The 14,157-nt window shown below is 35.0% G+C and overlaps 1 pseudogene; it reads right to left on the bottom strand.

Annotated features, from left to right (window-relative positions):
• Positions 1-4,309: 4,309 nt before the first annotated feature.
• Positions 4,310-9,572, bottom strand: LOC110597368 (sulfotransferase 1C3-like; annotated as a pseudogene).
• Positions 9,573-14,157: the final 4,585 nt, after the last annotated feature.

Below are 14,157 nucleotides of genomic sequence, written 5' to 3'. Positions count from 1 at the left end.
ATAAACATGGAACTGCTTGTATAACTGTGTTATGATGACTTTAATTCTTTAGAATTAAAGAATGGTATAGCTGATTCATATGATAGTTCCATGCCTAGTCTTTTGAGGAAGATCCATATTGATTTCCATAGTGGTTTTTAGTATTTTACAATCCCACCAACAATGTAAAAGTTCCTTTTTCTCCACATTCTTTCCAGAATTTATTGTTTGTATTCTTGATGACTGCTATTTTGACTGGTATGAGATGAAAACTCAGTGTAATTTTGATTTGCATTTCCTTAATTGCTAATAATGTTGAACATTTGTTCATATATACATTGGCCATTTGTACTTCTTTTTTGAGAGTGTCTGTTTAATTCCTTTGTGTATTTATTAATTGGGTTATTGTAGGTTTTTGCCATTAAATTTTTGAGTTCTTTATATATTCTTGATATTAATCCTCTGTAGCTAACACAGATTTCATCACATTCTGTGAGTTCTCTCTTCATATTCTCAATTGTTTTCTTTATATGCATTAGCTTTTTAATTTCATACCATCTCACTTATTAACTCTTTTTTTAGTATTTATTCTTTATTTTTGGATTGACACAATTTTTTTTATTTTTATGTGGTGCTGAGGATGGAACCCAGTGCTTCATGCATGCTAGGTGAACACTCTACTACTGAACTACCAACCTAGCCCCGAATTTATTAACACTTGAAATTATTTCTTAAACTTTAGTTGTTCAATTGAGAACAACATCACCTGGACCTATATTCTGCAGTGTTGAACACACATTTTCTTCTAGGAGTTGGATAGTTTCTGGTCTTAATTCCTAAGTCTTTGATCCATTTTGAGTTGATTTCTGTACAGGGTGAGAGATTAGGGTCTAGTTTCATTCTTCTACATATGGGTAACCAGTTTTCCCCACAGTATTTGTTTAAAAGGCTATCTTGTCTCCAATTTATGTTTTTGGCACATTTATCAAGGGTTACATAATGATAGATATGTGGGTTTGTCTCTTTTATTCTGTACAATTGGTTTATGATTCTGTTTTTTATGCCAGTGCCATGTAGTTATTGTTACTATAGCTCAATAGCTTAATTTGAAATCAGGTATTATGAAGACTCCAGTGTTGCTCATTTGTTTTCAAATATGTTCAATCACTCAGTTTCTCTTTATTAGAGATTTTAATTCATTTATATTCTAAAATACTATTGATAGATAATGCTTACTATTGTGTTTTCTGGTTAGTTTGTTGATTCTTTTTTAAAAAATTATAATAAATTTATTTATAGATCTAATTAATTTTATTCTGAACTCGTGAATTGGGGAAGTTTGTTGATTCTTTGTTCTTTTATTCCTCTCTTTCTGTATTATTTTTGTGATTTGATAATTTCTATCATAGTGTGCTTTCAATTTTTTAAATTTTTGTGTTTCAACTGAATATTCATACTCTGTAGGTACCATGAAGTTTATATAAAACACTTTACACTAATGATATTAATAATAGGACATGTTACTCTGATAACATCTTTGTTTTGATCACTTGCACAAACTTTGCACTTTTACTCCTCCAATTTGCTTTTGTAGCTTATATCTCTTGAAAATAATTTGGAACTTTAAAAAAATGTTTTTAAATTTTTATATTTGAGATGTAATTTCCATACCAACGTTTCAGTAGAATGTTCTGGGGTTGACTATATAATTACTATTACTAGTGAGTTTTATATTGTCATGTATTTTCATATTGCTGCTTATTGGTCATTCCCTTCAGCATGAAGGATTTCTTTTAGCTTTTCTTATAAGGTAGATTTGATGGTAAAAAAAAAAAATCCTTTACTTTTTGTTTATCTGAGAAAGTTTTGATGTCCTCTTGATTTTATTTTAAAACAGGATACATGTTCTTGGTTAGCAAGTTTGTTCTTTATTCCTTCCTTCCTTTCTTTCTTTCTCTCCCCCTTCCTCTTCCTCCTCCTCCTCCCCCTCCTCTCCTCCTTCTCCTTCTTCTTTCTTTCTCCTCCTTCCCCACACCCCCTCCTCTCAAATATCAAACTCAGGACCTTGTGCATGGTACTCTAATGCCCTACCACAGAGCCATACCCCCTCCTTTAAATTTTAAAAAATGCTATCCTATTTCCTTCTAGTCTCTGGATCCTGTTGACAATTTTGTTAATATTATTGTGCATGTTTTCTTATATGTAACAAGTTCACTTTTCCCTTGCAGCTTTCAAAATTCTCTCTTTGCCTTTAATTAGATCTGTACTTTTATTTTTTCTTCCATTATTTATTTGAATATGTTTCCAATTTCTTTCTCTCTTTTTATATGTTCATGGATAATGCATACAGTATACTGCTGATGGCATTCCATAAGCTCCTTTGGCTGTCTTTATTGACTTTTTTTTTCTTTTTGTTTCTTAGATTGGATGATTTCCAGAGATTTATCTTCAAGTTCACTAATCCTTTTGTCTGCTTGAGTTTGTCTGTTGTTGTGCCCTTCTGTTAAATTTTTGAGCTCAGATATTATAATCTTCAGTGTGATGATTTATGTATGGTACATTTTAATATTTTCTATCTCTTTTCTGAAGTTCTCAGACTGCATTTCTCTCCTTCTCTTGATGGGCAATGTTTTGAATGTTCTTTAGCTAAATTGCATATCTACACTTCATTATGGTTGGAGCTATGGCTTGGATTTGCGGTGACTCCTGAGGGACTAAGTGGTTAGGTTTTAGCCCCCAGTGTGGTAATGTAGGAGTTCATGGAATCATTAAGATGTGAGACCCAGTGGAAGATCCTTAGGTCACTTCAGACATTTCCTTCAATTCCTGGAGTAAATTCTTTAGAGAGAAAGTTGTAAAATTTGGATTCTGACGTTTGGATTTCTTTCTGCTTTTTACATCACCATGAAATCACTGGACCTGCATTCTTATAATAGAGTTGTACCATAAGGTGATGCAGCTGGAACTGGGAAAGACCCTTACCAGAGCCTGTACAATGCTGTCTGAATTTTCAGTGTTCCAAACTATAAGCAAATTAAACATCTTTTTCTTTATAAGTACCTGCCTCAAGCAGTTTGTCATAATAATGAAAAGCTGAGTAGATTACTTGATTTCTGGAAATTTATCTTGTTCCTTTATTTGAAACATATTTCTTGGTTTTTTTTCATTTTGACTATCTGTGCTAGCTTCTGAGCATCAGATAAAGAGATCTTTTCTCCAATTCTTAGTACACTGATATTCCCAATCAGCCTCACCAGATATTCTAGGTACCTCTAATAGACTATTTGTGTTTGACATCTTTTTTAAAATAAAATTCACCCAGACTCAGGTATGCTGCAAATGTAATGCAGAACAAACTAATATAGGCACTGTATCTTACCACATCAGAAGGAAGCTAGGAGTTGGAGTTTTCTTTCTGAGTGTAAGGCATGACAATCATGGTGGGGTTAGTGAAGCCAGATTTAAAGTTAGGTAGTCAGTGTAATTAAGTTGGGTCTAATATCGAGTGAAATCTAAAATGGAGACCATGCTGGGAATGACTCAGGGAAAACACATGACAATTCATGGACTGTTAATGAAGTCCCAAAAAGGCCCTAGGCCAAAGTCCACCTCAAAGAAGTGTTAACCAATATCCCCAACAGATTTGGAGATAGCCCATCCCAGAGAAGTGATAATCCCATCCCAAATGGTGATAATTAGGTCCACCTGTATCCTAACCCTTCCCCCTTGCATTCCATCACCAAAACTATAAAAAGGGGAAACAACTGCACTTCCACGGATTCCACCTCTTGGGTCCCCTTCTTCCTCCGGGAGAAGTCTTTTCTGCTGTCCTTTAATAAACTTCTAATTTCTACTCTGACCTGGCTTTGGCATGTGCTTTTGTGGTGTTATTCTTCAACATTGGGGAAGCAAGGACTCGTCACCGGTCAACAGGATGAAAGTATATCTGTTTTGCTTTGTTTATCCATTTGATTGGAAATATTTTCTAATTTTTTCAGTGGGTAGAAATTTCAAGTGGATGCTGGCCTTCTCTTAGAAAGAAGTAATCTAGGTATTGTTGTTTATTCCTTGCATCTGTTTATCTTATATACCACCATATTGCTAATGTTACAGCACGCACTTACACATAAATGCTCTATGCCTAGGCATTGTCATCTCTTTTAATAATGGAGCTTGTGATATCTGCTTCTTTTTTGTGGAATTCATGTTAGATTACACATGTGTAGGTATCATACAATTGTCTATCTTGCTTCATCTATCACCCACAAGAAAACCTAACTTATTAGGAAAAATCCCCATAATACTCAGGCACCGCTCTCCATTCCTCTTATTTTATTTGCTATGGTAGCAGGTTGATTGACATGTTAAATCATATTTTAGTATCCTGTCAGACTAACCAAGCTCCTGAGAGAGACTGAATTCTAATGAGCTTCACATTCAGTCCCTCCACCCTGCTCAACAGAATAGCAGGCAGGGTGCTTGACATAGTTTCTTTATTTTCTTCTCAGATCTCTGCACAGAAGGTCAGTGTGGTCCCTGCCATCTTCTTTTTATAGTCTTCATCGAATATCTCATTCATAGCCACAGTAAAATGGTTCTTCCAGTCTCCAAGAATTCCTGAAAGACAGCAAACAAGTATATAAAGTCTCTCAACCGTCTCCACCTGGCCTCCCCACACTCCACTGATTTCTGCCCCATGGATTAAGTTTATTCCACCTTATTTTCCCATCATGGATGGCTCCTCAGCCCACTACATCTGACCTTCAAACTACAAAGCACAGGATACATTCAAGTTCTTTCTTCAAGTTCCCCAAGCCCCATTGACATGTGCTGGGTGAGGCAGATTTTTCTAGTTCCTGGACATTAGTGGCTCTGGTGCACCTAACACAAGTTCCTGTGGAATTCTTCAACCCTACATATGTTGTTCCATGAGAAACAGTGAAATATCTTACAAAGCATTAGTTAGTTACATTGTTGGATAGCCTTTTTTCCTGTTGGATGAAATTAAAGACACTTCTTTATTTTTTCCTAAGTGATATGTGGATACAAGTGATCTTCCTCAAACTATTGTACCTTCGAAGTTCAACCAATAGTAGAACCAATGAATTGTTTCTCCAAATTCTTCTACTTCTTTATTTCTACTGGTTTTCCACCCTTCTGCAATGAGATTAATCCAACTATTTGATAATACGATAGAATTCCAGATTCTTGTACAACCAATAAATTGGAATCTTCAGGGAATCAGGGCTTTTAAAATGATTTTGAATAGCTAGAGTAGTATTTGGAACCCACTAGGAAATCTCCCTATTTATTCTTTTTAAAAATTTTTTTTAGTTGTAGATGGACACAATATCTTTATTTATTTATTTATTTATTTATTTATTTATTTATTTATTTATTTATTTATTTATTCATTTATGGTGCTGAGGATGGAACCCAGGGCCTCACACATGCAAGGCAAGCACTCCTCCACAGATCTACAGCTCCAGCCCTTATTCTTTTATCATTACATTTATGTGTCTATTTCTCTGTCTATTCTGCCAACTTCTTAAGAACATAAACAATATCTCACTTATTCACTCTTTCTTGGATAGTGTGTATTGGCTCCTACAAGGTATGAAGTTCTGTACTTGTGCTAGTGAAACAGCACTGCATACAATATTCTCTTCTGGACAATGCATAGACTCACTGTGGAGACAGAGGTGAAAATAAGTAGTTATAAAGTCATGTTCTAAGAAACAGTGACAGACCAAAGGAGAAAATGTTGAAGCTTATTCAGAGAATGCAAGAGACTTCAGTGAGTTTGTAGTCGAGCTAGGCTTTTCTTCCTCAAAGTTGCCACCTTGTCAGCATCGCCCTTATTATAAGGCAAGTTCTTGGGCCTCTGGTCAGGTCTCTAGGAGTGAGGCCCAGCAAATGAGGCATCAGCACATTCTCTAGAGGTCTCTTACTAAACTCGAGTCTGAAGCCATTGGTACCAGCTCTCACCAAGAGAGCAGGGTGAAGCAACGAGAGTCTTAATTGGACTGAATCATACCACTTCTTCACAAAATCCAAGTTTAAATCATTTTCACTTACAAGGCAGAATATTTTCAGAACTGGATTAAATAGGAAAAAATGTTACCAACCTTTTCTCAAGAATTTTGAGATGCCTTGATTGTAAATGTGGGTAGGTACAGAAAATTGGTTGGCCATAGGATTTTTTCTTTATCACATAGAATGAAGTATGGTAGATGATTTTTTCGATAACATCCTCTGGAAAAGTTTTCTCCAAGAATTTCAACACTTTATGGATCTCACATTTTGGATTCTGGCCATAGAAGAAAATGCATTAGGACAAAGGGAGAAAAAAAATTGCTACCAACTCAAAAATCAGCTTATTGTATAGGACATAATCATCTGGAGGTTTTGCTGCGTCTTCCCAACACCACTCAGTACCACTTACCCTTTTGATATCTTAGAAGAGGAAGAGGATCCGGTGCTTGTCCTTTGCAGTCTACCACCATTTCACATGGTCATACCAGGACCCATCAACCACTGGGAGAGGCAGGAACACTGTTAGTTCTCAGTAAGTATTGGGCTAAGACCACGGCAATGAGATGATTTAGACACTTTGAAATAGGTGTCTGTTGTTTTATTAAACTTAGTAAAGGAGAAAGAATTTCCTACTTTTGACATCAGTCCATCTTTATAGTAGGAAGCAGCGATGCACTTACTGTACGTGATGTTGCCCACATACATTTATGTATAGGGATTCATTTTAAATCATTTAGGTGATGAAAGGCTTCACCTATTCCTGATAAAGAGTACTTAGTTTCAGATTCAATTGCCCTCTCAGGCAGTTAAGTCTTAGGGTCTTCTTGTTGCTTGTGCCTTCCAGCTGCCTGGCGGAATCTGCAAATGCATTCTCAATAAGGGATTTCACTGCTGCAGAAAGAGAGGGCCCTTGAGAACTTCCATTTTCACTTAAGGTAAATAAGGAATAAACATTCTTTTCACCAATTTTTAAAGAATTGGATGGATTCCGAAGCTAGCCTGTATCATATTTTAATTTCATGCCACTGATGTTTTTGTGCATCACGGCATTATGGGTTTGATTCTGGGCATTCATTGTAAACACAATAGTAATCTCAACAGTGTTTACTATGTTGTAAGCATTGCATGAAGTGGACAAAGACTTGATTGAAAAATGATTGAAAATATTGTTCAAAAGAGAAAATTCCAAAGACCAAGTAAGCAGGTACATGAAATGTTCTCTTCTGAATCATTATGAGCAGAGATATGTGTTTGCAGTTAATCAAAACTCTGGTATGTATCATGCTGACTGATGCACATGTAAATCAGGGGAGTCCAGAAGCATAAGACTAATAGGAGAATCAACAGGAGTGTGTGTGTGTGTGTTTCTGACTACCAGGGTAATTGATTCCTGCAATTGTGTGGCCTGTAAGTTGACATGTAAATCAGTCTGGAAATTAAGACAGGATTTGATTTAGTCTTTTTTTTAATTTTTTTTTTAGTTGTAGAGAAACAGAGTACCTTTACTATATTTATTTATTTTTATGTGGTGCTGAGGATCGAACCCAGTGCCTCACATGTGCTAGGCAAGTGCTCTACCATGGAGGGAAAGTTTCTAAGCAGATGATATTTATGCAAAGACCTGAAAAGCGAGTAGGGATTAGCTATATCAAGATGGGAGAGGATGCTTGAGTGTCATGAAAAGCATGTGGGAAGATCCTAGGTATGAGGAAGCATTGTGTGTTAAAGGACCTGCAGGATTTTCAGGATGATTGCTGTGAGAACTGGGGGTGTCGTTGGGGGTTGGTTAGAGATTGGATTGGAGCTGAAGCAAGGCCCAAATGACTAAAGGCATAACAAATCATAGAAAATAAACTTGAACTTCATCTCCAAGCAACCTGTGGATGTGTTTAAAGCAGGTCTCTAAGTTTCTGACGATGTTTAAAGCAAGTCTTAGATTTTCATTTTAGGAAGAGGATGAGCTATGAACATTAGGAGGCTTTGGTGCACAAATCTAGGGTTTGACTTCTTGACCCAGGAACAAGTTGACTTGGGAATGAAGTAGCCTGGCTGAGGCCACTGTTCAAGGAAGTCCTGTTCAAGGCACAACATGTGGCTTTGGTATCTGATGGAGAAGAGGGTTTGTAAGTGTTCAGACAAGAAGCAGCCAGGCAAATTGGGAGACAAAAGAGAACAGTGACCTGACTTGGGTATCGGCCAAAGTGATGTTGTATAATGGGAAAATTAGAAAGATATTAAAGAATTAATCAAAGTTTACTGGAGATTACATATGGAGGCAAGAGAAGTAAAAATGATACAAGTTTTTAATTTAGCCTACTGTGTGGATTTCGGAGACCTGGAAGCCTTGCTGGGAAGCAGATCTTGCACTTTGCTTCCAAGGGCAGAGGAAACATCCTCCAGTACGTTGGCAGAGCAAAGCAACTGTCTTTCATTTTTAAACTTGTTTACCTCTATTCCGGGTCCTCCCTCCAATTTGTAGCAATACAGACTCTACTTTGAAACATGTGGCCAAGAAGTTATCACGCAATAAACTCAGAGGAAATAGAATATTAGAAGCCATGGATGTCTGTAGATTTCAAACATATGAAATACTTGATTTCAAGAAAAATAGCACATTATTTTGAAAGGCATCTTCACTTATGTCATTTATATCACCAAGTTAGATAAAGTTTGAAAATCTCTTTACCTTGCAGTTCCGTTTCCAGATAGATGGTGGCAATAAATGTGAAGAAAGGTGAGTTTTTAGCATTTGTGGTGAGGGCATTTGAATAGCTATTTCCAAATCTGGAAAAGCAATGAATATTCTCCATTTATTCTTGCCATTCTTGGAAGATCCTTTAATTTACATTTATATATTATTCTAATGACTTATTTCATTTTATTTTATTTTTTCACTTAGAGACAACAACGGTATATTCACAAGGACATGTGAAATATCCCTTCCTGGCCTTCTGCTAAGGATTTCTTGTTTCATCTAATTCGCTGAACTACTACACTTTCAGGAAAGTTCTTTACCTTGCTTGATTAGTTCTGTGAATGTCCATCATAATCCATTCTCCTCTTCCCTCATTTTCTTCAGAAATCATCCATATACTTTTATAGTAGCTCAAGGCTAATTTTCGAGTTTTTCACTGATTTGAGCACAAAAAGTAGAAAGAGAAGGAGAAGGGTATTTGCCAGCAGGTACCTGGGAAGGAGACAGACAAGAAATAGAAAGAATAACTGGTTGAAAAACTAAAGTTCATCAGCTGAGAACATTAGAGGCTCTGGTGTCCAAATTCAGGGTTTGACTTCTTGACCCAGCAACAAGTTGACCTGGGAACAAAATAGGCTGGCCCAGGCTGCTATGGAAGTCCTGTTTAAGACACAGCATGTGATCTTGCTACCTTATAGTCAAAGCTTTTTCAGTCTCGCTGCATGTTACTCACCATGCTTCTCTTTATGAGGGTATTTTACTTCAAGGGAGGGGTGTCTTTCCAGAGAAGCAGCTCGCCTGCATTTTGCCACATCACCATCATTTTGAATCATGTCTAAAATTTCTTGCATCCAGGTTGTACCTGAGAAACATCAGAAATATTCTCTGATTTTTAGGTAACTGGCTTTTCATCTGAAATAAATGTAGATTTTGGAGAAAGTCAGTAACATAAGAATACTTTGAAATTAGATTAATGTTGCAGGGACAGAAAGAAAGTTTTCCTCTCTTCCATGAGATAGGAGGTGGTCACAGAATCCCCTGTGGTATAATCTAGAGCACTTATTCCTAACTTTGTATGAAAAATTTTAAACATACAGAAAACTTTGTAAAATAATATAAAAAAACATACAAATACTTCAAGTTTTAAAAACATTTTGCTCTGTTGGCTTTGTCTATCTCCATCTATCATCTTTATAATCTGTCTCAAATCAATCAATCACTTACCTATCTAATCTAATCTAATCTATCATCCATCATCAGACAAACTGATCTGCTTCAGAGTAAGCCTCCGATAATGCTTCATGTCTAAGAACATAGCATGAATCTCTCAAAATGACATCCTTCTACCATGTTTCCTACATGTTTCTCATCACTCAAAAGAGAAAAATTAGAAGCTATTAAAGATAAACATAACACAGTTACCAGTATCTATGTTAGTGCTTTTAAAAAGTAAATGAGCCCAGTCTAGTGATGGACAACTGTAGTTCCAGTGACTAAGGAGGATAAGAAAAATGGATCATAAATTCTAAGACAATATTATATATAATATTGTCTTATATATGTTGTATTGAGTAACTTAGTGAGGCACTTAGCAACTCAGCAATACTCTGTCTCTAAATAAAATATAAAAAAAAGAACTGAGGATGTGGCTTTATTGTTAAGCACCCCTGGGTTCAATCTTCAGTACATTTTTTTTATTGGTTGTTCAAAACATTACAAAACTCATGACATATCATCTTCCATACATTTGATTCAAGTGGGTTATGAACTCCCAATTTTTATCCCAAATACAAGTTGCAGAATCACATCGGTTACACATCCACATTTTTACATAATACCACATTAATGACTGTTGTATTCCGCTACCTTTCCTATTCCCTACTATCCCCCCTCCCCTTCCCTCTCATTTTCCCTCTCTACCCCATCTACTGTTGTTTCATTCTCTCCCTTGTTTTTTTCCCCTTTTCTCTCACAAACTCTTATATGTAATTTTGTCTAACAATGAGGGTCTCCTTCCATTTCCATACAGTTTTTCTTCTCTCTCCCTTTCTCCCACCCCACTCATCTGTGTTTAATGTTAATCTTTTTCTCATGCTCTTCTTCCCTGTTCTGATCTTAGTTGCTCTCTTTATATCAAAGAAGACATTTGGCATTTGTTTTTTAAGGAATGGCTAGCTTCACTTAGCATTATCTTCTCTAATGCCATCCATTTTCCTGCAAAATCCATGATTTTGTCATTTTTAGTGCTGCGTAATATTCCATTGTGTATAAATGCCAGTTTTTTAATCCATTCATCTATTGAAGGGCATCTAGGTTGATTCCAAAGTCTAGCTATTGTGAATTGTGCTTCTATGATCATTGATGTGGCAGTATCCCGATAGTATGCTCTTTTTAGGTCCTCAGGGAATAGACCGAGAAAGACGATAGCTTGGTCAAATGGTGGTTCCATTCCCAGCTTTACTAGGAATCTCCATACTACTTTTCATATTGGCCGCACCAATTTGCAGTCCCACCAGCAATGTACAAGTGTACCCTTTTCCCCACATCCTCGCCAGCACTTATTGTTACTTGACTTCATAATGGCTGCCAATCTTACTGGAATGAGATGGTATCTTAGGGTGGTTTTGATTTGCATTTCTCTGACTGCTAGAGATGGTGAGCATTTTTTCATATACTTATTGATTGATTGTATGTCCTCCTCTGAGAAGTGTCTGTTCTGGTCCTTGTCCCATTTGTTGATAGGGTTGTTTGTTATCTTATTGTTTAATTTTTTGAGTTCTTTGTATATTCTGGATATTAGGGCTCTATCTGAAGTATGAGGAGTAAAAATTTGTTCCCAGGATGTAGGTTTCCTGTTTACCTCTATTATTGTTTCTCTTGCTGAGAAAAAACTTTTTAGTTTAAGTAAGTCGCATTTGTTTATTCTTGTATATAACTTTTGGGCTGTGGGCGTCCTATTAAGGAATTTGGAGCCCGACCCCAAAATATGTAGATCGGAGCCAACTTTTTCTTCTATCAGGTGCAGAGTCTCTGATTTGATATCTAGCTCCTTGATCCATTTTGAATTAACTTTTGTGCATGGTGAGAGAAAGGGGTTAAGCTTCATTTTGTTGCATATGGATTTCCATTTTTCCCAGCACTATTTGTTGAAGATGCTATCTTTTCTCCATTGCATGCTTTTAGCACCTTTATCAAATATAAGAAAGTCGTAATTTTGTGGATTGGTCTCTGTGTCCTCTATTTTGTACCATTGGTCCACCTGCCTGTTTTGGTACCAGTACAATGCTGTTTTTGTTACTATTGATCTGTAATATAGTTTGAAATCTGGTATGGCTATACCGCCTGATTCACACTTCCTGCTTAGAATTGCTTTTGCTATTCTGGGTCTTTTGTTTTTCCATATGAATTTCATGATAGCTTTATCTATTTCTACAAGAAATGCCGTTGGGATTTTTATTAGCATTGCGTTGAACCTGTAGAGAACTTTGGGTAATATTGCCATTTTGATGATGTTGGTTCTGCCTATCCATGAACAGGGTACATTTTTCCATCTTCTAAGATCTTCTTCTCTCTCTCTCTTTAAGGTTAAAGCAGATATAATTTAAAAACCACTAGCAAATTTGAAAATTCAAAAAATAAAAAAATATATCAATTATACAGTATGTAATTGCAAATATAGGAATATATAATGATTTCTCACTTTATGGAAATACACTCTGGAACATTTATCCTAAAAATCTTCTGCAATTTTCCAATTCTCTGAGTGCAATGACAGAATCTAGATGGTATATACTAGTACATGGCTAAGATATTTGCTAGATCCATGGTTGTACATAAAGTCAACTGCTGACCAAAATACCATGATGCCACATGATTGATTTTATGAAGAAAAACAAATAAGGGTAAATCTCATAATAATATACATGGTGGAACTACAGAAAACACCAACAACAAAACTCTTAAAACATGCTAGGATATTGGGAAAAGAGTGTGATAATAAAATGCTACTTTATCCCTTCACTCATAAAACATAACAACATATTTTGACACATTACATGCAGAATATAAGTTATTAATAAATAATACTGAAATATATAAGAAAGAACAAAGCTCAAAAGTTTATATACAAACGATAGGGTTCGTATGGTGGTGCACACCTGAAATATCTACTATTCTGGAGTCTAAGGCATAAAGTTCAAAATTTAAGGCCAACTGAAGTAATTGAGCAAACCCCATCTGGAAATAAAATTTAAAACAGAGCTGAGAATATGCTCAGCATTAAGACACTTTGGTTGAATTCCTAATATCATAAAAGAAAAAAAAATAGTTATTTTTTTCAAAATTATATAATATAATAGACTTAAACTTATGAATTACAAAATATTAATAAAAAATGTATTCATCAAAATGATTACATTAAAAGCTGCAAAACTGACAAGAGAAAAAAACCTTAATTTCCTCACATATAATCAAATGCTTATAAGAAGAACAAATACAACAGATTGCAAAATAAAAACAAAAAAATTATTGAAGAGTCACATTAAAAAGGATATATGTAAGTGTTCAATAATCATAAAAACTGAAAATCTTTAGAAATTAGATAACATTGAATAAAATCACATCATATAGATTAATTAAATAGTATTGATGAATATGTGGAATAAATGCATTCACAAAAAAGGAAAATAATAATTTAAGCTTTTATTATCCATTTGCAGAAAATATTTTGTAAATCATATGTATATGACACACCCACACAGTAATCAAAGACTAAAATTATAGCAACTGTACATGAGAATACAGCCACATTTTTCCAGAGTTGAAACCAAGGGACATGGCTAAAGAGGAAGAAATAATTACTAATTTTTTTAAAATGTAAATTCTAGGAGCTAGAATATTTGTTGATATATTATATTCAGTTTCACAAATATAATAAAATACCATGTATATTTTATGCTGATGTCACATGAATGTTGCATTTCATATGCAAGTATGTTTACAAAAGAATATGCAGTATTTGAGAAAATAAAAATACAGAAAAGAGCATAAAAGACTCAAATATTCAACATATTTACAAAGGATAAAACTATTATACAAATGATCACTTTTCTCAAGGTACCCTTTAATAAAAACTGGTCATAATTTTACCATTCTTTACTTTTTGTTAAAGAATAAATCAATGCAACAACTTCTAAAATTTTCCTGGAAAGTTGAATGTATATAAAATTAGACAAGAACTCTCTCATATATAAGAGCAAATGTACTAGTGATCATTACCTGACACTAATGCATGTTAAAATATTACAACAGTGTAGTAATTTTAAGATAAAGAAATCAAAATACAGAAAACTACTTAGGGCAATTTATATGTATGCAAATATCTTTTTACTGATAATTATTATAAGTGTATAAATCAAAACATATCAATAAAATATTTAATGTGAATG

This window comes from Ictidomys tridecemlineatus, unplaced genomic scaffold (assembly GCF_052094955.1).
Source record: "Ictidomys tridecemlineatus isolate mIctTri1 unplaced genomic scaffold, mIctTri1.hap1 Scaffold_73, whole genome shotgun sequence".
Taxonomy (NCBI): domain Eukaryota; kingdom Metazoa; phylum Chordata; class Mammalia; order Rodentia; family Sciuridae; genus Ictidomys; species Ictidomys tridecemlineatus.
This window is presented reverse-complemented; position numbering and strand designations above follow the sequence as displayed.